Raw genomic sequence first — 23,324 nt, 5'->3', positions numbered from 1 at the left:
ACAGTCCAGCCCGAACTGCCAAGCTATGTCTTCCCTGGACCGGAAACAAGCATCCTGGGACTGGTTTTGGATTCATAATCCTCATCAGCCAGGTTATCTTGAATCCAGTCGCCAAGTGAGCAAGGGACTCACGTCTGAGCATACCCTGCCAACTTAGGGCAAACAAAGCGATACAAAAGGGGGATCATGGATGGAGCGTTTGAGCAAATCAAACACTCACCCCCAGTCAGCTGATCTGGGTTTAATCCATCACCATTCTTTAGCTCACTCAGCCATCTCAGTTAAGATATGCAAATCAGTCTGACCCTGTGCCTCATTGGAACAGTCCAGCCCGAACTGCCAAGCCATGTCTTCCCTGGACCAGAAACAAGCATCCTGGGACTGGTTTTGGATTCATAATCCTCATCAGCCAGGCTATCTTGAATCCAGTGGCCACGTGAGCAAGGGACTCACGTCTGAGCATACCCTGCCAATTTAGGGCGAACTTAGCGATACAAAAGGGGATGATGGACTGAATGTTTGAGCAAATCAAACACTCACCCCCAGTCAACTGATCTGGGTTTAATCCATCACCATTCTTTAGCTCACTCAGCCACCCCAGTTCAGACATGGCCATATGCAAATCAGTCTGACCCTGTGCCTCATGGGAACAGTCCAGCCCGAACTGCCAAGCCATGTCTTCCCTGGACCGGAAACAAGCATCCTGGGACCAGTTTTGGATTCATAATCCTCATCAGCCAGGCTATCTTGAATCCAGTGGCCAAGTGAGCAAGTGACTCATGTCTGAGCATACCCTGCCAACTTAGGGCAAACAAAGCGATACAAAAGGGGATAATGGACAGATCGTTTGAGCAAATCAAACACTCACCCCCAGTCAACTGATCTGGGTTTAATCCATCACCCTTCTTAAGCTCACTAAGCCACCCCAGTTCAGACATGGCCATATGCAAATCAGTCTGACCCTGTGCCTCATGGGAACAGTCCAGCCCGAACTGCTAAGCCATGTCTTCCCTGGACCGGAAACAAGCATCCTGGGACCGGTTTTGGATTCATAATCCTCATCAGTCAGGCTATCTTGAATCCATTGGCCAAGTGAGCAAGGGACTCACGCCTGAGCATACCCTGCCAACTTAGGGCAATCAAAGTGATACAAAAGGGGATAATGGACAGAGCGTTTGAGCAAATCAAACACTCACCCCCAGTCAACTGATCTGGGTTTAATCCATCACCATTCTTTGGTCGCTTTGACCATATACTCTTAAGTGCATTATAACCTTGAGGTAAATGCTAACTTTCGAATGGCTGCATGAAAACATGTCTTTGGAGTCAAACACTTTGGAATACTACCCCCCCTGCCAGTCCTGGTGGCAGGGGTAGAATTTCACCCTTCTAGAGGGGGAGACATGTACACACTGGTCGACCCAGTAATAGTTTAAAAGAGCCCTGGCATCACAAAATAGATTCTGCAGCCACAGAAACGAGTCTGACCTCCTGCTGATGGACAAAACTCAGACAGGGGAGGCCTGGACAACAGGTTTCCTGTCACAGGGAGGTGTAACCACCTCCCAGACAGGCTTTAGTGCATTGAAACTGAGTGGGTGCACTCTGAGAGTTTTGGAGACCCTGTGCATAGCCCTGTTCATAGATGGTTGCAGGGGTTACCAGCCCCTGCTCTGGCGCGAAACTGGACAAAGGAAATGGGTGTAGCCACCTGTCTTTCCAGACCCTCCCATAGGTGGGTCCCCAGAGAATGTCCAACCCCTTTCTTTAGTAGGGAGAGAGTTTAGTAGGCTACCACTATAGAAGGCAGGTCCATACACCACACCTCACTAGTAATGTCTTCAAGGCCAGGAACCAGTGGGTTCCTGCCAGATGCCAGTATGATACAGGCATCCAAGTATGACACATTCACATACTTAGAATTGAGGGCCTTGTGTACTATGGGGAAATTGAAGACAGGCAAATGTGCCAACATCCAAAGCCTCAGAGAGGTACTACTGTTAGATGATCTTCTGAGGTCTTCAGGGCCTGAGGGTTCAGGCAGTGGGGATGGAGTAGCACAGAAGGCAGAGCCCAGTGGTACAAACCACCAGGACTAAGACTCTGATGCTGACCAGGAAGGTAACAATAACCTTGACCTTGACCATTGGTGGTCTATTGAACACCACGGGAGCTACACGCGGGAATCAAGTTCTTCATTTCTCTAAGAGGCAGTGATTTTAAAGACTCAGAAGACCAAGGCACTCTCTCAAAGTCTTAGCGCGCCTGCTTGGAAATCTATTGTGGTATCAGTTTCGAATTCTAAGAATCAGAACGGTTTACCGCGTGTAAGCAAGATAAAAAGGATTTTTAAAGATTGAGGTAAACACAAAGAGATACATATATCCGCTCTGTGAAGAGGCAGTATCTAGCATCCACAGATAGGACCTTGAGAGAAAAATAGGATTTTCTGCAAAAAGGTCAATATAAATACCGCTAGCAGCTGGAATTATGTTTTATCAGAGAGGAGGGAGGTATCTATCCCCTACCTATTAAGCAGGCCTCCATCAAAGTTATCTGGGGAAGACAGCTAATATTTTCCTGAGGAAGACGGCTGTATGACATTATGTCCGTCGAAACGCGTTGAGAATTGGGGGAGAAAATCCATCTTAGACTAACTAAGGAGCATTCTGACTGGTGCTGAATATACCTTCTTTTGTATCCCCCTCTTTTGAGTTTTAGGAACTAACTTGATGAACTTTTGTGTATCATTTGTTCCCATGTATATTGTCTGTTTTCCCTTGATTTATATACTTTTTTAATGTGTTTTTAACTTATTTTTAACTATAAGAATAAACTGTGCATATTGAATTTATTCGTCTTTTCAGAATTTGGTTAATTATTGCATTGCTCTGATTTATATGGTTATGTTTGAAGAACTGATGTATGTTATGTTATTGTGTCCTTGGTAATGTGCCCAAAGGGAACTTCTCTCCTGGAAAAATGGACCAGGTGCCTTCCAAGAAAAGGAGCAGTAAGGTTAGGGCAGTGCCTTCCCCCCTGACTCAGAGTGAGGATCAGTCTCTTGAGGGAGATGATTGTGCTCCTGAAGAAGGAACTGTCCCAGATGAGCTTGAGCCTGATCAGGTTGAGTTCTTGGGGACCGGAGGCCCTTCCTGGTCAGATCTGAGTCAGGAGCAGCTGGGCTACCCTTCTCTTGAACCCCTCAGACAGCAGGCTGTTGCTGAGGCTGCTGGGGATGCTAGTAGCACCCATAAGATTTATTGGGATGATGGACTCCTGTACTCGGAGAGTAGAGACCCCAATGCTGGTGCAGCCAGGAGGTTAGTTATACCTTTGAAGTTCAGGGGCTTCCTATTGGTACTAGCCCACGATATTCCCCTAGCAGGACACTTGGCCAAAACAAGACTTGGGACATAATTGTTTTTCACTTTCATTTGCCCCATATGTTGGAAGACACCAAGGAGTTTTGTCGCTCCTGTGTCACCTGCCAAGCCAGTGGTAAGGCAGGTGGTACTACAAAGGCCCCCCTGATACCACTCCCTGTAGTGGGGGTTCCCTTTGAGAGGGTTAGGATTGATATAGTTGGTCCCATGGATCCTCAGACAGCATCTGGGCACAGGTTTATCCTATTTGTGGTGGGTCATGCCACTAGGTCCCTAGAAGCAATTCCCCTTAGGACCACTGCAGCACCTGTAGTGGCAAGAGCCCTCTTGGGAGTGTTCTCAAGAGTAGGTTTCCATAAGGAGGTAGTATTAGACAGAGGTGCAATCATTATGTCTAGCTACTTGACTGCAATGTGGATGGAGTGTGGAGTGAATTACAAGTTCACCACACCCTATCACCCACAATGCAATGGTTTAGTTGAAATGTTCAACAAAACCTTTAAGGGCATGATCAAAGGTCTCCCAGAAAAGCTTAGGCAGAGATGGGACATCCTACTGCCCTGCCTTTTAATTGCATACAGGGAGGTTCCTCAGAAGGGGCTTGGTTACAGCCCTGTTGAACTTCTTTCTGGGCATCCTGTAAGAGGCCCATTGTGTCTGGTGAAGGAGGGATGGGAGTTGCCTCTCAAACTTCCTGATCAGGACATAGTGGACTAAGTACTTGGTCTACGCTCCAGGGTGGCTGAGTATATGAAAAAGGCAACCAAAAACCTTGAGGCTAGCCCGGATTTGAAAAAGACCTGGCATGACCAAAAGGCTGTGCTGTTTACCAGACAGGACGGAAAGTGTGGGTGTTGGAGCTGGTGGCTGCAGCAACTCTCCAAGACGTTTGGAGTGGCCCCCATCCAATTGTTGAACAGAAGGGAGAGGTTACCTATCTGGTGGTCCTTGAAACTCCCAGGAGCCCCCATAAGGTGCTTCATGTCAACAGACAGAAACCTTATGTTGACAGGGCAGACATGGGCTTGCTCATGGCTACTGATGAGGGACAGGAAGAAGAGAGTGATCCACTCCCTGACCTGCTCTCACAGAACCTTGATGATGGGTCAGTTGATGGTGTAGCCTTGGCAGGCAGCATCACTGCCCAGCAACAAGCTGATTATAGACAGGTGGTCAATCAGTATAGGAACACGTTCTCACTGACTCCAAGTCAGACTACCTGGTGCACTCATGAAGTGGACACTGGGGACAGTCTGCCTGTTGAAAATAAGATTTACAAGCAACCTGACCATGTCAGGGACTGTATCAGGACTGAAGCCCAGAAGATGTTGGAGTTGGGAGTTATTGAAACCTCAGAGGGCTTGTCCAGTGGTCTTGGTACCAAAACCTCACACCCAGGGTAATAAGAGAGAGATGAGGTTTTGGGTAGACTACAGGGGTCTCAATGCAGTCACTAGGACTGATGCCCATCCAATCCCAAGAGCAGATGAGCTTATAGATATGTTGTCCTCAGCCAAATTTATGAGCACATTTGATCTTACAGCTGGGTACTGGCAGATCATGTTAGCTGCTGATGCAAAAGCCAAGACAGCATTTTCTACCCCTTGGAGACACTATCAATTTGTGGTAATGCCCTTTGGTTTGAAAAATGCACCTGCCACATTTTAAAGGTTGGTGATCAAAGTCCTAACAGGCCTGGAAGACTTTAGTGCAGCATACCTAGATGATATTGCTGTCTTTAGCTCCACCTGAGGAGATCACCTGGTCCACCTGAGAAATGTTTTGGAGGCTCTACAGAGAGCAGGCCACAGAAAGTTCAGTGGACAGTTAGATTTCAAAAAGCATTTGATGACCTGAAGCAGGCAATGTGCACTGCACCAATTCTGCAAACTCCTAACTACTCCATAGAATTCATTGTCCAAACAGATGCATCTGATTTGGGGGTTGGGGCTGTGCTGTCACAATTGAATGATGAAGGTCAGGACCAGCCAGTAGCTTTTATTAGCAGAAGGCTGACCACTAGAGAGAAACATTGGTGAGCAGCCACGGCCCGTATAGGGCATGCCACAGGGCTGTGAAGTAGGGTGGGGGAGGGGTAGGGTGGGGGGTTGTAAAATGCAGCAACCAGGTGATTTCAGGTAAGTAACATAAAAATAATAATAATAATTTTGCAGCACGAGCAGCGAAATTCAGTTTTTTTTCTCACCTGAAATCATCCGTTTGCAGCATTTTACAACCCTCCACCCTGCCCCTCCCATGCCCACGTCACTGCCCGGTGGCACGCCCTATACGGGCCGTGGCTGTTGGTCAGCTAATGAGAGGGAGGACTTAGCTGTGGTTTGGGCTCTGAAGAAGCTGAGGCCATACATGTTTGGCACTCACTTGACTGTTCAGCCTGACCATAAGCCCCTCTTATGGCTAAAACAGATAAAGGATGAAAACCCCAAACTTTTGAGGTTGTCCATTTCCATACATGGGATGGACTATACAGTCACCATGCCAATGCAGGTGGACTCCCCAGATATTTCCACTTAGAATATGAAGACTCAACTGGTCAATTTTAGTTTAATGTCCCTGCGTTTTGGGGGGAGTTGTGTAGGAGAGTAGGATCTGCTTACTATGGTTACCCCCACTTTTTGCTGGTGTTTCACTGTTTTTCAACTTTAGTCTTGCTGGGGCACTGCTGTCCAGGACCCCAGCCTAGCTGCTTCATCTCTAAATTGATTGCATGTACTATAGGTATACTCCAGTTTGGTTACTTGGGTATCCTTGTGAGTCCCTAGTACAGAGGTCTTCAAACCTTTTGATGCCGAGACTCCCTGTCAAAAACATTTAGGTGTAAGGACCCCTTCTTGACAAAGATTTCTAGAACTTGGGCTTCCTCATTATTGCCAACTATTGACAACCATAAATTCCCCAATTCCCACAGCAAATCATTTATACATTGGGGAAATAAATTAAACTGTGTTTAGCAAACTAAAGGTCAGTAGTTGGGGGCGTGGCCCAAGGTATGGCTACAAACAAAGGGCCTCATTTATGAGGCACTGGCGTGGAGCAGCAACACAAGTCTTATTACTGCGCTGCCCTACTCCAATGTGAAAGGACATGAATGCACCCAATGTATGAAATATGGTGCATTCTTGTTCTTTTCCCCCTATGTTGGCACACAAATTGCTGCCTAGCACCAACATAGGCAGGACGGTTTTTGTGCAGGAAAGGGAAGGGCACCTTCCTGCACAAAAACAATCCTGAGAGGGATTGGGGTTTGCCTCTTTCTATGTGCGCTGCTGAATGCAGTGCACATGGAAAGAGGAAAAAACGAGGAGAAATGAAAACATTTTTTCTTGTTACACCTGGTGTGGGGTAGTGTAAGGTTTAGGCACTGCCCCAGGTTTACATGGTTTTGTAAATCTGGGGCAGCATCAAAATCCATGGGCGCTGTGTGGCCTACTTCACATAGAGTAAGGAAACGCAGCGACTTGCGCTTTTTTGTCTTACGCCGTGTCTATGAGGCCATGCAAAGCCACGCAGGATGACTTTGCCTCACCTCATAGATATGATTGAGATGCTTGTGCCGCCAAAGCTTTAAAAAAACTGATGCTCCAGCGGCGCACACCTTGCATAAATCAGCCCCCAAATATTTTGTTAATTTTTTAGGCCTTTCACAGTCAGGTAATTACATATAAAATAATGGGTGGCTTAAATGAAAAATCTATTAAAAAAGTTAATACTATATAGTACATTATAAAACCTCTATTATTTAATGCTCTGCAGAGGTCTGTGTGTAACCAGAGAGCCACAAAATAAAATTTGGTTGATGCAGTACAAAATATTGACTTGTGTATTTTTATTGCTATGAGGTCACAGTCTGTGACAGAAAGCATGGTGAACTTTACAGCCCAGTTGCTAACTACCACACAAAAATTAAGCAATTAAAGCCAGAAACACTCCCAAGCACCCTTTACATTTGCACATATTTAAATGTCATTCAGGCAAGCAGGCACCCTGGAATGAAGGCTGATTTAAAGTATTGTTTTACCTGTCTGCCAGGCCTCTTGGTTTTACAGCATATGACACTCCATTAACTTCAGCTGGTGTATTTTAAGGATCGCGTTTGACCTCTGCCCAATAGGAAGAGCAGGTTTGTATTCCAGGCAGAAGTTAGACCTGGAAATGCGCGACCCCCTTCCCAGGACTTTGGGGACCCCCACAGATTGAAGACCTCTGCCCTAGTATATGGTACACTAGGTACTATGGGCAGAGGTACCCCAGAGGCCTACCAGGGGCTGCAGCATGTATTATGCCACCCCTGGGAAGCCTTCTAAAATGACACCACAGGACTGCTACTGCAGCCGGTAAACAGACAAAATATCGACTACAAAATATCGAATGGACAAAATATCAACTTCAAAATATAGAATGGACAAAATATCGAATGGACAGAATATAGTCATCAAAAATATCGTTTTTAAGGTAAGTAATGTAATATCGAATTTTATAAATATAGAAAGTCATAATATCGAAGTATATAATATAGGTTATAAAAATTATCTAATTTTTAATAATATCAAATATTTATAGTGTTGTGTATGTTAGTATATGTGTGAAGAGTGTATATTTATGTTATAATTTATTTTAAGTAATGAATTTTATGTTATTTAATATTTGCGTAATTTAATTCTGTAGCAGGTTTAGGTTTATAGGGGAATAGGGTGGGAAGTAATTTAATTATAATTAATTAAAAATTTAAATTTATTTATTGGTATTTATTTTGAATTAATTGTTAATTAATTTTTTGTTTGGTAATTAATTACATTTTAATTGGCAATTAATTTTACTTAATTGATTAATTGATAATTATGTTTATTTTACTAATTTATTTTCCGTATCAGGTTGTGGGTTTATAGGGAATAGGGTGGGAAGTAATTTAATTATAATTAATTCAATTATTTAATTTATTTATTAGTATTTATTTTGAATTATTATTTATTAATAGGTAAATAATTTCTATTTGTATTTTTATTTGAATAATTATTATATTATATTACATTGGTAATTACTTTTAATTCATTTTGTATAGATGTTAATATATATATTTTTTAAATATTATATGAAGTATTTACTTTCCCTGGAGTGGGAATAGTAAATTTTACACCTAAGCTATCCAAAGCTTTCCCTACTGTTGGACTCACTGGAGTGGGAATAGTAATTTTTACCCCTACACTATTCAACGCTTTCCCTACTGTTGCACTCTCTGGAGTAGGAATAGTAATTTTTACCCCTACGCTATCCAACGCTTTCCCTACTGTTGCACTCACTGCAGTTGGAATAGTAATGTTTACCCCTACGCTATCCAACGCTTTCCCTACTGTTACATTCACTGGAGTGGGAATAGTAATTTTGACCCCTACGCTATCCTACAGTAAAAAATGTGTGTTTTTTTAATTAATATTATGTGATTATATATATTTCTGTTTTAAAAAATATATATATTTTTTATAACTTAAATTAATTAATTTATAATTTTAAGGTTATTTAAGTATTTTTAAGTATGTTTTAGTTAATTATTTTTAATATTTCATTTATTTTAAATTAATTTTAAGACATTTACAAAAATTCGATATTTTGACTATATTATTTTTAAACAATATTTTTGATTCAATATTTTTGTACTTACCTGTTTGTAGATAGGATTTCGATATTTTGGTAGTTGATATTTTAAACTCGATATTTTTAATGTTTATATTTTTGTACTCAATATTATGTCAGTGATCCACTGCAGCCACGGTAAGGTGGTGCATGCACCCCTTACTAAGATATAGGTTACCTACATCTACCTTAAATCACTGCACATAGAAACCTATCAGTCACCCCTATGGCAGGCCTTGTCAATCCTGAAGGCAGGGTGCTTGGTTTTGTGTGAAGGGGTGCCCATGCATGACCAGGACCCCTCTGTAGCTTTCAGAATCTATTCTCTGAGGATGTTTTGCGATGCAGCCAGACCATATACTCTTAAGTGCATTATAACCTTGCAGTAAATGCTAACTTTGGAATGGCTGCATGAAAACATGCTGTGTTTGGTGTCAAACACTTTGGAATCCTACCTCCCTGCCAGTCCTGGCAGCAGGGGAAGAATTCCACCTTCTAGAGGGAGGGACATGTACACACTGGTCTACCCGGTAATAGTTTAAAAGAGCCCTGGCAACACAAAATGGATGCTGCAGCCACAGACACGAGTCTGACTCCTGCTGCTGGACAAAACTCTGGCAGAGGAAGCCTGGACAATAGTTTTCCTGTCACAGTGAGGTGTAAACACCTCCCAGACAGGCTTTAGTGTATCAGGGGTGGGTGGGAGCACTCAGAGAGTGCCAGAAAGTCTGCACTTGGGGCACATTTGGTGTCCCTGTGCATAGCCCAGTTCAAACCGGTTGCACGGGCTATCAGCCCCTGCTCTGGTACAAAACTGGACAAAGGAAATGGGTGTAGCCACCCCTCTTTCCAGACCCTCCCATAGGTGGGTCCCCAGAGTATGTCCAACCCCTTTCTTTAGTATAAGTACGGAACCCCTGGCAAAAGGACTTTACATTACACATGGACGAAACTCTGAAACGGAATCCTGGAACTTCAACACTCTACTAAAGACTAGAGGACGAAGGAATCTCCCTTGGGGTCAAAGAGGGACTACCCTGCTTGGCAGGCACCACAGAAGCATCTTGCCGGTCTGTATTTCTGAAGCTCCTGCTAGACTCCGAATTATTTGCAACACAGGAAGAGGATATCCAGACTTCTTAGAGGCCAACCCGAGTACCCAGCAAAGCTGAGGCCCGCAGCCCTCACGAGTGACCTGGAACCAGAACTCCTGGACACCATGCACATTTGCTAGTGCATTGACTCCTCAACATCTCTTGAAGTTTTGCTTTAAGCTACTTGTAGTCCAAGCCCTGAGCACCATCTACATGAAGATTGTGGGCCTACACTCCATGAGTGTACCGTTAGCCCGCTTCTAGCATTTCCAATCAAGGCTCCATCGCGATTCCTGGTCCGTAGAATAGTGGGTCCCCATGAAGACAAGTCTACTTTTCCTTGGGTTTCTCTTTTTTTTTTTTTTTTAAACTTTTTTTTATTGTTTTGCATCAACGGGGTAAATTAAGCACATTATACAACAAGATATAGACAGTAAACAAAAAGCAAAAGCAGTTACAGAAGAGAAAAAAAAGATAAAAAGGAGAAACAATTTTATGACATGATTAGATCCCATATTTTGTCCACTTTTTGCTTAGCCTGTATACCCCTAGTATTTGCCAGAGCGTACTCCATATTATATATTTCTTTAACAAGGCTCCACCACTCAAAAACCTTTGGTGGATTTTGTTGAATCCATGCTCTGGCAATAGTCAATCGTGCGCAAGCAACTAAGATATTTAATAAATCACAAAATGCAGTGTTTGCCCCTGAGGTACCTATAAATACATCTCTTAGTGAAAACGTGATAGGAATACCAAGTTTAGTAGAAATAATTTTAGTTACTCCATTCCAAAATTCGCCAAGATTTGGGCACCCAAAAAACATATGAATAATATCAGCTCCTTGCAAGTCACATTTGGGACAGTTTGTACGATCGCTGAAATTATTATTATTCGATGCCAATTTAAGAATCCGATCTGGTGTATGATATAAATGACATATGGTTTTAAATAACTGTAATTTAAGATTTGAGGATTGAACCGCAAGATTAAGACTGTTAAAAGAAGAAGTAATAAAGTCTGGTGTTATTTCCGTTGTAAGCTTATTAGTCCATTTTTCAGCCAGTTTATGTATATCATTGATATTATATCCTGAGAATAATTTATACCCTCTACTAATCATTGCTTTATCCTCTTCCTTATATATAGAGTTCCATACTTCAGATTCAGTCAGACTAGTAAGTTCTATCTTCTTCAAAAGATAATCCCTGATTTGATAATATTTAAATCTTGCCCCTTCTTGTAAATTATAGCATATTTTCAATCTTTCAAACGAAAGTAATCCCCTATGATCATACAAATCTCCAAGTAAATTAATGCCAGAATTAGAAAATACACCACCTATCATATCTTGAAATATTTCTGGGAGACCAGGATTAAACCATAATGGAGTTTTATCATGAAACATAGATATCTTACTCTTAGTAAGAATGGAGCGCCAAATATAAGTGGTATCCCGCACCGTCTTGAACTTAACACGTTTAAAGTAATTGGGCTCATTTAGTCTATAAAAAAACATAGTTGCATTTGTTCCCAACAGAAATTTATGAAAATACAAACATTTGTGAGGGATCAACAGGCTACGAAAACGAGTCATAAAGGAGGCCCAATAATAATATTTAATATCTGGGAGACCCAATCCACCTTGATCATAAGGAGCTTTAAGAAGAGAAATAGCTCGTCGTGCTTTTTTATAGCCCCAGATAAAACTACTACTGATACCCTCTAATCTACTAAAATAAGAATTATTTACCCTTAAAGGAATAGAACGAAAAAGATAAAGATATTTAGGTAATATTTTCATTTTAACTAAGTTAATCCGACCAATAATACTAAGTGGGAGTTTATGCCATTTCTTAAATACTACAGCAGTTTCCTTCAATAGTGGTTCATAATTTATTGCCACAATTTCGTCTATATTTGACGAGATTTTCCTTGGGTTTCTCTGGTTGCTCCAGACATGCCCTGACTCTCCTCCGTGTGGTGAGTCCCTCAGACCTTACTGGTCTGCACTGAAACATTTCTTTGATTCCTGAATGGATTGCCCTTGCCAAGGCTTATTGGGTGCAATCTGGGTACCGACACCACAGCAATCGACATCAGGCGTGGGACAGCTCGATTCCAGATCCTGGTTCTTGTGGACGCCTCCTGGTCATCATGGTTGAAGAGTCAAGCTTCACGTTCTTCACCTTAAATCACCTGAGATCGGTTAGCAATCGGCTATCGTGCCCCTGGTCACTGGCAAGTGACCCAGACTTTGTCCCCTCTGCTTCCAGGATCTTCTCATCTTTGATCCAGGCTTGGATCACCCCGGACACTTTCCTCTATGACGGCAGCAGCACTTTGCAGCAGAATGCCATTGGAAACAACCACGATTACCAACACCAAAAGACACCTATGCACCTGGCTTCGTTGGGTGAGGCAACTCGAGTACTCTGGTGCTCCTGTAGATGTTGGCTGTAGAACCCCTTAAGTCTAAAGGGGCTTGCTCAAAGTTCTCTCCTAAGTGTCCTTAATCTGTAAATTTCCAACTGTGACTTTCTCCACTGAAGCTAATGGTGATTCATTACACTGCACGCGTCCCCAGTGGGTCCCCTGTGTCACTACCTTGGGTGGTTCCTTGTGGCCCCAGCGGTTCTACAGGCTTAGGCTTTGTGTCTAAGCAAGGCATGGTCTTTGCCTTCAGCCTCATAAAGTGACTAGTGGGATGTGTTTAGAATAAATACATATATGTGATATATACCTGGTGTGGTTCTCCTTTCAGTTGGTCATTCACAAGATTATAGACTGGTAAAACAAGCTGCTTTACATTCCTCCAAGACTTAGCCTGAAGGCTTCTCTCCACAGCTACCACTAGGATAGCTTTCTATAAAGGTTGTCTTTAACCTACCAACAATAAGGGGTCATTTGTACTGCTGCAAGGTGCCCAATAGAATTGTGGACATCATATGCCAGGCCAACTTCTCACAATTATATCTTATCAGTGAGTCACAAGAGCCATTTGGGAATGTCGTCCATGAAGAGATTGATCAGGACTGTTTTCTGGTGGCCAGGTTTGGACAGGTATGTAGTCAGGATTGTGAGAGAATGTCCTGAATGTGTGTGTGAGCAGTGAAAAAAGGCTTAAATGTGACCCAGCTCCTCTCATTCCTTTTCAGTGGCCAGAGTTTCCTTGGCAAAAGGTAGGTTTTGATATTGCTGGTCCTTTCAATTTTTTACCCCAGGACTGTAGATTTGCCTTGGTGATGGTTGGTTACCACCCCAAGTGGCCAGAGGTCAAGCTTGCGCTGCATGCCAATTCTGAGGGTGTCTCTTTATTTCTTAAAGAAGTATTTGCCCGGGAAGGTAACTCTGAGGTTCTCATCACTGAAATGGTGTGCAAACAAAATCGTGCGAAATGGATGATTTCCTTAAGTTTTTTTAATATTCGTCATATTACTACGGCTCTATATGAACCACAAGGGAATGGTCAAGTAGAGAGGTATACCAGGGTTCCTAAACAAGACATCCAATGGGCAGTTAATTTTGGATCTCAGTGGAAAGATAGGTTGAGGGAGAAGTTATGGTTGTACCATACAACTCCTCAGTCTTCCACTGAGGTTTCTCCTTTTTATTTATTGAAAGGAAGAGAGCCTGTTTCCAAACTGTGCCCTTGGTGGTTTAAAAAAGCAGTGAAGAACCATGGTACTGTGATCAACAAGGAAGATGTGGCTCAAAGGGTGGAAGAGAAACAACAAAAAAGGTAACATAATTATGACCTTCGCATGAAAGTAAAACAGCCGCATTTTGTGGTTGGTCAGTGGGTCAGGATTCCAAAGCCAGGTATTTTACTTAAAGGTATTTGTACGAAAAAGCAGCAGCGGACCTTAAAAAATGCCGCACATAACCTCCAGTGCCAATGAGTCTAAGATCAAGTCAGTTTGATATTGTGCTGCCAACCCCGACACCAGCTGCTGTTTGGCGTCGCTGTGCTCTCCAGATCAGTTAAATAGTTTTTAGGTATTCATGGGGGCGCACCAAAATGAGAGTCCAAAAAGAATAAGTAGAGAAATGTTCTTTATTTATCTTTGTTCAGCAGAAAAAGGCACATTAATAAAATATATAGTGAGATCAGCCAACGCGTTTCACTCCCTACCAAGGAGTTTCTTCAGGGCGCTATGAATATTTTCGGTAAGTTGTCCTTTGTAGGATCCCTCTGTGATCACACTGATATTTTCTCGGTCGTTATTCCAGCCTATTTCTTTAAAAGACTTTTTGGAGTATCTATCTTCCCTTCTCTTTTCTCGGCATGGCTGGCCGAAACTGACGACGGTCATTACAGCACTTCACCCACCTAGAACAAACATAACCAGGGACGGGTTCCTTTTTTGAAGTACCAGAACTGCCTTTTTGGACAAGACCTACAAAGTCCATTACAACAAGAAAAGAGAAGGGAAGATAGATACTCCAAAAAGTCTTTTAAAGAAATAGGCTGGAATAACGACCGAGAAAATATCAGTGTGATCACAGAGGGATCCTACAAAGGACAACTTACCGCGTTGGCTGATCTCACTATATATTTTATTAATGTGCCTTTTTCTGCTGAACAAAGATAAATAAAGAACATTTCTCTACTTATTCTTTTTGGACTCTCATTTTGGTGCGCCCCCATGAATACCTAAAAACATTTTACTTAAAGGTGAATCAAAATTTGGTAGACCTATCACAATTGTAAGAGTTAATCGCAACAGCATTGTTACCCAAGATGGTAAAGTTTGGAATGTCAAGCGTGTTGCTAAATGTGTAAATGCTCCTTTGCCCACATAATAACAATCTTCTTTGTTTATTTTCCTAAGGGGAGAAATGTGTTACATTGCTTATACATTCATGTTTTCTTTTATCCCTTTCCCTTTAATTTCCCTGTGTACTTTCGACTATGGCACTGGCCATTCAGTTGGCTGTGATTCCAAATAGAATTGGAATCCACTTAATTCTGCTACCGGACCTGCTCTTGGCAGTACTGTGCCTAAAGGATGAAACTACTTCAGTCTTCTATTGAATTGCCAGCTTCATTATTTTGGATTCTTACACCAGGGCGCACTCTTACAGAGAATTTTGGTTGTAGAACTGCTACTCGCATACAATCAAGGTATTTTTTTAGTGACTAAAAAGTAATGTACAGATACCCTACGTCTAATTAATTAATGCTGTTTTCCAAAGCTCAGTGGGTAATACTCCATATTTAAAATATAAGAGGAATACTCATCACAGAGGTCAGCATTTATTGTGATTATGCGCTTACATATGTGCAAGGTTAAAGTGAACTAATGAGGTAATGTGGTCAGGTCGTGCCTGTATTTCTGTAGCATTTCCATTACCGCTAAGTGCTTGAAAGTTTGCTGCATGCAGCCTATCTACCTTCTTTGAAAGGACAACTTCCATCACTCTTAATTATTTATCTGAAGGAAGCATGCTCTACTACTGCTCCTGTTAAGATGTGCTTGGATGTCTTGGTATGTTTATGGCACAAATATTTCTGCGATGCAATAGAGCATTGTACAGCAAGACAAAATGGAAACCACAGGAGATAGTGAACATCTATCTTGGATGTTAAGGAGGAAGCAGGACTTTTATGTATTGAGCCCAGGAAGATGGTGGGAGCCGGGATGCACCTTGTCAATGATGCTTGTAGTTGTAAATGCTTTTTGATGAGCTATGTCTTTTTCTGTTTCATGTCCCACTGAAGCTGTGGAACAAGCCTGGAGCAGTGAGAGATACTGTTCAAATTCTAGGCACCTAGATGGAGATGTTTTCCTTAGAGATCTTTTCTTTTTGCTCTTTTCACTGCCATTCTGATGATCTGCTGGCTAAATGTCTGCATTAGTCATTTATTTTCCCATTATGGTTCAAGACGGTGAGGGGCAGATTTACAAGCCCCTTGCACCACCGGTGCGTCACTTTCCACCAGCCGTCCAACCTGCTGACTTTACTTGTGCTTGTAAATATAGCCCCTTTTGATGCAACACTTTGCATGTTAGGAGCGTGACATGGGTGGTGCTGTGGGTGTTCCCACGCAACATCCATGTCCACTGATGCATTTTCAGATTTACGAGGAATCAAAAAACTGGAAATGTGTCAGAATGCTACGCCACTCTAGGGGTCTCGAAGCGAGGTGCAACTAGGAGAAATGTTTTAATTTTGCCTCCTTTTTTTCCTCTTTCAATGCGGGCTGCATTCTTTAGCACACATTAAAAGAGGAAATCACCTCAAATGATTGTTTTAGTGCAGTAAGGCACCCCTTTCTGCAAAAAAATAATCTCCCTCAACGAAGGCATCCTTGCATCATGGTGCAAGTTTGCCTGCCCTAGCAGCTGGCAGCAGCTTGTGCACCAGCTCAGGGGTGTAGCAGAGATGAGACATATTGTTGTAAATATGTCGCATCCCTCTGCTCCAAATCTAACGCAGCCACATCCCACTGCGTCAGTTTCTTGTAAATCTGCCCCTGAGTCTTTTCAGTTATGGGAGCAGTAAGTATCCCATCAATTTGCAGGTGATGCAGTAAGACTTGTAGATGATACACACTTTGAGGAGCAGCCAGTATAGGACAATCGCATTGAGAGATAAGGTCAATTTCTTAGTACACTATTGGAATAATGGGTTTTCATTTAGTTTTAATAGTGTGTGGCAGAACTATCATAGCCAGTCTATTGACTACAAAAATATTGTGAAGAAAATTATTTATACCATGGGCCTTATTTATGAAGGCCTTGTGTCGCCGGTGCGTCACTTTTTCCCATGTTAAAAGTGACGCACCGACGGCGCAAGGCCTTCATAAAATAAGGCCCCATATGTTTACAGGTGATTTCTCCACGCCTACTACCTCAACGATTTTGTCACCAGACCGGCCAACCAAAATAAAAAAATCACCATGTGACGAGAGGGCTGGGTCATGGAGGGGGCAGGACCTCATGCTGAGAAGTACCTGCATGGCCCTTTTTTTCCCCAGCCCCGCCCCAAGCCCCCTCCTCAAAAGAAAAAGAAAAAAAGCATTCTGAGGCTGGTGCCGATGTCATGGGGAGTTTTCTTACCCCTTAATAAACTTCAGCAGTTCAAAGCCTATGAAAACGATCTGTAAATCCAACATTATCAATTTCTTGTGAAACTGAGAAGAAGGGACTTCAGAGAGGGTTCCAAATATGAGCCCTAACAATGTCCAGCAATGTTTTATTGTATAGCAGGTTAAACGTCTGCTGGCAGTCCACGATGTTGTGAAAAACCCTCAGCCTACAAGAGCAGATTTTTGTACGTTCATAGGTGGTATACCGAAGGGGGGTATCCAAAAGCAGAACAGGTGTCAAACATGCAGGCGTGTCAGACATACAGGTGGTATGAGAGCATGAGTTTATGATTTTGGTGTATACATTGGAAATATCTGGATACACTCCTTATATCAAAAAACCTTACTCTGGTTCTTGTCTTTTGTGCTCAGTGTACGAGAGAAGCTAGCATTCCTGCTATCCTTCTGCTGCACTGTAGCTGGTTGACATATGAGAACGGTACACAGACAAAATATCGATTTTTAAATATCGATATGCAAAAATATCGAAGTTTAAATATCGATATACAAAAATATCGAAGGTAAGTAATATCGACAGTCTAAATATCGATATTGGTATGATATCAGTAATATCGAAGTTGTAAATATCGATGTTAATAATATCGAAATTAATAACTTTGATGTTACTAATATCAATTTTTAAATAAATTGAGTGTATAATATATTGTATTTATTATGTTTTATTATTTATTTTTAATGTTATTTTATTAAATATTGTCTTTTACTACTGTAGCGGGTTGTGGGTTTATAGGGGAATAGGGTGGGAAGTAATTTAATTATGTTAAATTCATTATTAATTATTAGGAATTATTAATTAATTAATTGAGAATTAATTTTAAATTATTTTTAATTAATTTATGAATTGATAAATATGTTCTGTAGCGGGTTATGGGTTTATAGGGGAATAGGGTGGGAAGTAATTTAATAATAATTAATTAATTGATATATGTTTGTACATATTTTAATTAATAATTAATTGGTAATTAATTTCTATTAATTACTTAATTAATTATTATAATTTTTTTCATATTTATAATGATTAATTAGTTGGTAATTAATTATTATTAATTATTTAATTAAATTAATTATAGTAATTTTTATATATAATTTATTGTTATTCTTAATTAATTAATTGTGCAAAATAATATTAATTTTTAAATTAAATTAATTACAGCAAATGTGCTAATATATTTACTTTATTGTTATTGTTAATTAATAATTAATTGGTAATTAAATAATATTAATTAATTTTGGGTACAGGGGTATTTTTAGGGTTCAGGGTCAGTTTTCAGTTCATGGGTACAGGGGTATTTTTAGGGTTCAGGGTCAGTTTTCAGTTCATGGGTAAAGGGGTATTTTTAGGGTTCAGGGTCAGTTTTCAGTTCATGGGTACAGGGGTATTTTTAGGGTTCAGGGTCGGTTTTCAGTTCATGGGTAAAGGGGTATTTTTAGGGTTCAGGGTCAGTTTTCAGTTCATGGGTACAGGGGTATTTTTAGGGTTCAGGGTCAGTTTTCAGTTCATGGGTAAAGGGGTATTTTTAGGGTTCAGGGTCAGTTTTCAGTTCATGGGTAAAGGGGTATTTTTAGGGTTCAGGGTCAGTTTTCAGTTTTTGGGTAAAGGGGTATTTTTAGGGTTCAGGGTCAGTTTTCAGTTTTTGGGTAAAGGGGTATTTTTAGGGTTCAGGGCCAGTTTTCAGTTTTTGGGTAAAGGGGTATTTTTAGGGTTCAGGGTCAGTTTTCAGTTCATGGGTAAAGGGGTATTTTTAGGGTTCTGGGTCAGTTTTGGGTTTTTGGGGTACAGTCCTACAGGGTAAAAATTAAATACATTTAAATTAAATCAATTAAATGAAATTACAAAATATAAAATTACATTAAATTATTAAGTTTTTAATTTATTTTAAATGTATATGTATTAGTTTTAATTTTTTAATTATGTTTTAATATTTTTATTTAATATTTGTAACATTATATGTATTTTATAATTATTTTAACATTATTATTAATACATTTAAAAAAACGATATTTTTAATTTCGATATTTTTGTACTACGATATTATTTTTTCGATATTTTTGTACTTACCTTGTTAGGGATAGGATTCCGATATTTTTGACTTCGATATTTTTGTCCCGATATTTTTGTATGTCGATATTTTTGATTTCGATATTTAGTCAGACATTCATGAGAACATCTTTCACATCAAGTGCAATGCCATTTTACAGTACTTAATTTGATCCAATGGTTGCAGGTGGGGCCAATCTCTACTCATTTTTGGGTTCCAGCACTTATTTTTCTCAACAGACTTTAACCCACAGAAAGAGAGTGAATAACACAAAAAAGGAAAGAAGCAGGAAGAGAAAGACAGAAATACTGTAAGAAAACAATGATAAAAAAGAACCCGAAAGAAGGGAATAAAGGGCAGAGTGTCTGGTGGTTGATGAGAGAGGCATGATTTGAAATCAGGGTTAGAAAGGCTTGGTATTTGGTACCCCAACATTGATAGTACCGGTTGCAGGCTTTAGAGCCAAACTTTGGGTAACAAATTAAGATGGCAGGGGCGATTCCTCCTCAGGGGCTCCAGGGTGTAGCCCTGCAACCTGTAAGCCCAATAAGCCAGTGCTAAATTATATTATTACACTTAACATGACTTTTGTGTTCAAATGCACTCTGCAGTGTGCACTTCAGCCTTCTCAGACTCTCCACTAGGCTCCTGAGGACAGAAGGAGCAGGCTGAGTGACGACCCAGCTGCAGGGTCCTGTTTAGAAACACAGTACTCTCTAGATGGATGTCTGGTTTGTGCATATGAGGGGCGTAGTTCAACTACATACCCCTCACAAAGGCATAGTTCTTTTTATTTAGCAGACATACTGCACATGCCTCAGGCAGCACAGTATATTTACAAAAATAGGACTGTCAGGGTTCACGTGTGTGCATCCCCGAGGCTAAGGAGAAGCCACAAAGAGCAACAGGGTCATGATCCAAAGCACTTTCCCAGCTTCTGATATGGCTGTGTTTCCAGTCCTAGACTCCTATCAGGGCTTGAGGTGCATCTTCCTCTGAAAACTGGCCCTGCTGCTCTGTCTTGCTCGTTGTTAGGAATTAGAAGGGTTGGTTTCTATCTTCAGCACCCGATTCCTGCTCTGCTGCTGACATGGAGCCTTTGAGTTGCCATAAAAGGAAGAAAAGGTAAGTAAACTAAAAAATCTGTGTTGTTTCTTGTGTATGTGTGAGTGAAAGTGTGTTTGTGAGTGATTGAGAAACAGTTGGCTTGGGCGAGAGTGAGTGTTGGTATAATGTGTTTGAGAGTGTCAATAAGAATGAAAGAGTGTGAAGTAATGAGTGAATGAGAAAGTGAGGGACTGATTAAAGCATTGTTAGTGAGTTGGAATGAGTGAAGGAGAGATTGTGAGAGGGAACGGAAGTGAGTAAGAGGTGTCTCTATTGATGGTGCAAAAGGTGCAGTTGCACCTTTGTACAGAGGCCCTGATGCAACTGCACTGCTTCACTATTAAAGCAGAACAACTGTACCACACAAGTTCACATCAGAGTCCCTGTACCCCAGTGATTGGGAGTGAGAGTCAGTGATTGTGGAAGTGTGGTTGTATGTGAGAAACAGTGAGTCAGTGAGTGTATGGTACATTTGTATGTGAGGGCACTCAAGGCAAATGTTGAAAACAATTGGGCAGATTAGTGCAACTTTACGCGGCTGTTACATCACTTCTGTGACGCAGCGTCGTCGTAAACAATGGGTCACGTTGCAACATGTTTACAATGTGACGCATCTAGGGAGATGTGTCACGTTGTAACGCCCTGTTCTACATTATACCTGCGTCAGGGATAATGTATGCAGAGTGGGTGTTCCGACGTACGAAATTCTCGTAAAAGTGACACAGTGAAATGCACAAGATTTCATGGAGTCACTTTTACGATACCACTGTGTCAAAACCTTGCGCCTGCATGAAGAAGGCATAAGGAGTGATGCAGCATAATAGGAATGGGCATTCCTGACCATTGCTGGCATGGTTGTGCTTGCGACACGATTCCAGCAATGCTCTGCCCTTACGCCAAAAGATGCATCACGCATCTGTCTATCCTTTCATACACAGTGCGCTGCATTGTAAATGCGACGCATCCATGGTGATGCAAGTTTTTTTTACATGTTGCAAATTAACTGGCGCATATCTGCTAAAATGCAGAGATGCGCCAGTTCATGTAAATCTGTCCCAATGATGTGAACCGACGGCAAGTACTATGCCACACCACTTTCAAGGGCCACCACCTGCTACTGCCACTGAAGCAGGAGCATTTCATGGTTGCTGGTTGTGCTGCATAAGTCTGTGGACATGAGAGATGGTTGTTTGGCTGCTACCTGTGCGGCATCACAAGAAGCGCCTCGCATCCATGGAGAAGCGTGCCGCCGTCGGAGCTGCTGCCGTCACATCACTGAGCAAGGATGTCACCGCTGTAGTTGTCGTATCAAGCGGAAGCGTCTCGCATCATCAGAGAAGAGTTTCGCCGCCAAAGCCACTTTCATCGCATTACTGAACAAGGGTGTCCCCGCTGCAGCTGATGCATCGAGCCAAGACTTCTCGCAACATCGGAGAAGCATGCCGTATCAGGAAGAACTTGAGGTCTTTATTTCTTTGCACTAGATCTTCGCAGCATTTCCATCTTGCAACACTTGTGTTGCCCTGTGTGTCGGCTCTCAAGGTGCATTGACTGATAGTGTTGCATTTTAAGAACTAAAGAGAAATAAGCTAAAACTACCAATTTTAAGTACAGTATTGTGGATTTTTGTCGTTTGTGGTCTTGTGATCAATCTATATAAAGAATACTTATTTTTGATATAAAACATGTGTGTTGTCCATCTGTAGTGTTGTCATTTGATTACTGTATGTGTTCACAAATGCTTTTCACACTGCCTCTGAGATAAACCTGTCTGCTCGTGCCAAACTACCAAGGGGGTGAGCAGGGGTTATTTTAGGAGTGTACCCCCTTACCCTGACTAGAGGCAAGGTTCCCTATTTGTCACAAGTACCTAGAGAACTAGAGACCCACACATCTAACACCAACCTTCGCCTCTGGTCCCGAACTCCCGTGTTGCACCTCTTGCTCTCTGTCTGCTTACAGGAAGCAGAAGCAGGCAGACTCCCTCTCTTCCCCTAAGCCAATCACAATGCTGCAATGGCAGCATTGAGATTGGCTAGGACGCCGTCCTTACAGGCATCTACGGGGAGGCAGTTTTCTTCATGCAGGCTGCGCAGCAGCCCACAAGAAGAAAACGGAGAGTGCTATGACTGGTTTGGTCGACCCTGAGGCTGACCAAACATTCAGCGCCCATAACATTGGGCTAGTCACTCCACACTGACCCACCCACCTGTCCACCCCAAACCAGGCATACCCTTCTTCTGCTTTCTTGCAGTGCAAGTAGCAGACGCGTAAAATGGTATTCATACCATTTTACGTTTCTGCTTCTTGCACTGCGAGAAAGCAGTGGGACAATGCTCCGACACCCGCGTGGAGGAGCCACCCCTGCTGACCAGTTAAAACAGGCATCAAATATCCGAGGGACTACTGGCAGGTGTGTTAAATAGAAGGGTGGGCAGAGGTGAAGGCACGCTTGTGCCTGTCCAAGTGGAGGTATAACTGCTCCTGTCAAACTGCAGCAGGCAGTGGGAAGGGCTGGGCAACGCTGCTTGCCACCGCCCCAGCCCTTGCACCCTTTCTGAGAGGCATGGTGTGTCCAGTCTGGAATCATCATGTCCAGAGGTTTTGGAATCTCGTATCTGCAAACTTAGGGGTATATTATCAAGAAACAGCGTTAAACTTATCGCCGCTTTAGCGGCAGGAAACTGCTACTAAAGCGGCAATAATGGGCTTGATAATATGCCCTTGTGAATTCCCATAGAAGCCCATGTTCTGGTGTGAACATGGGCTACTATTGGAATTCTCAAGGGCATATTATCAAGTCCATTATCGCCTCTTTAGCGGCAGTTTCCTGCGGCTAAAGCGGCGATAATTTTAACATAGTTCTTGATGATATGCCCCTTAGTTTTTTCACTGGGAGTTAGCAGACTTTGCTATAACTGCTCCAAGTATG

This window comes from Lissotriton vulgaris, chromosome 2_1 (genome assembly GCF_964263255.1).
Source record: "Lissotriton vulgaris chromosome 2_1, aLisVul1.2, whole genome shotgun sequence".
Taxonomy (NCBI): domain Eukaryota; kingdom Metazoa; phylum Chordata; class Amphibia; order Caudata; family Salamandridae; genus Lissotriton; species Lissotriton vulgaris.
Note: the sequence above shows the minus strand (reverse complement) of the source record.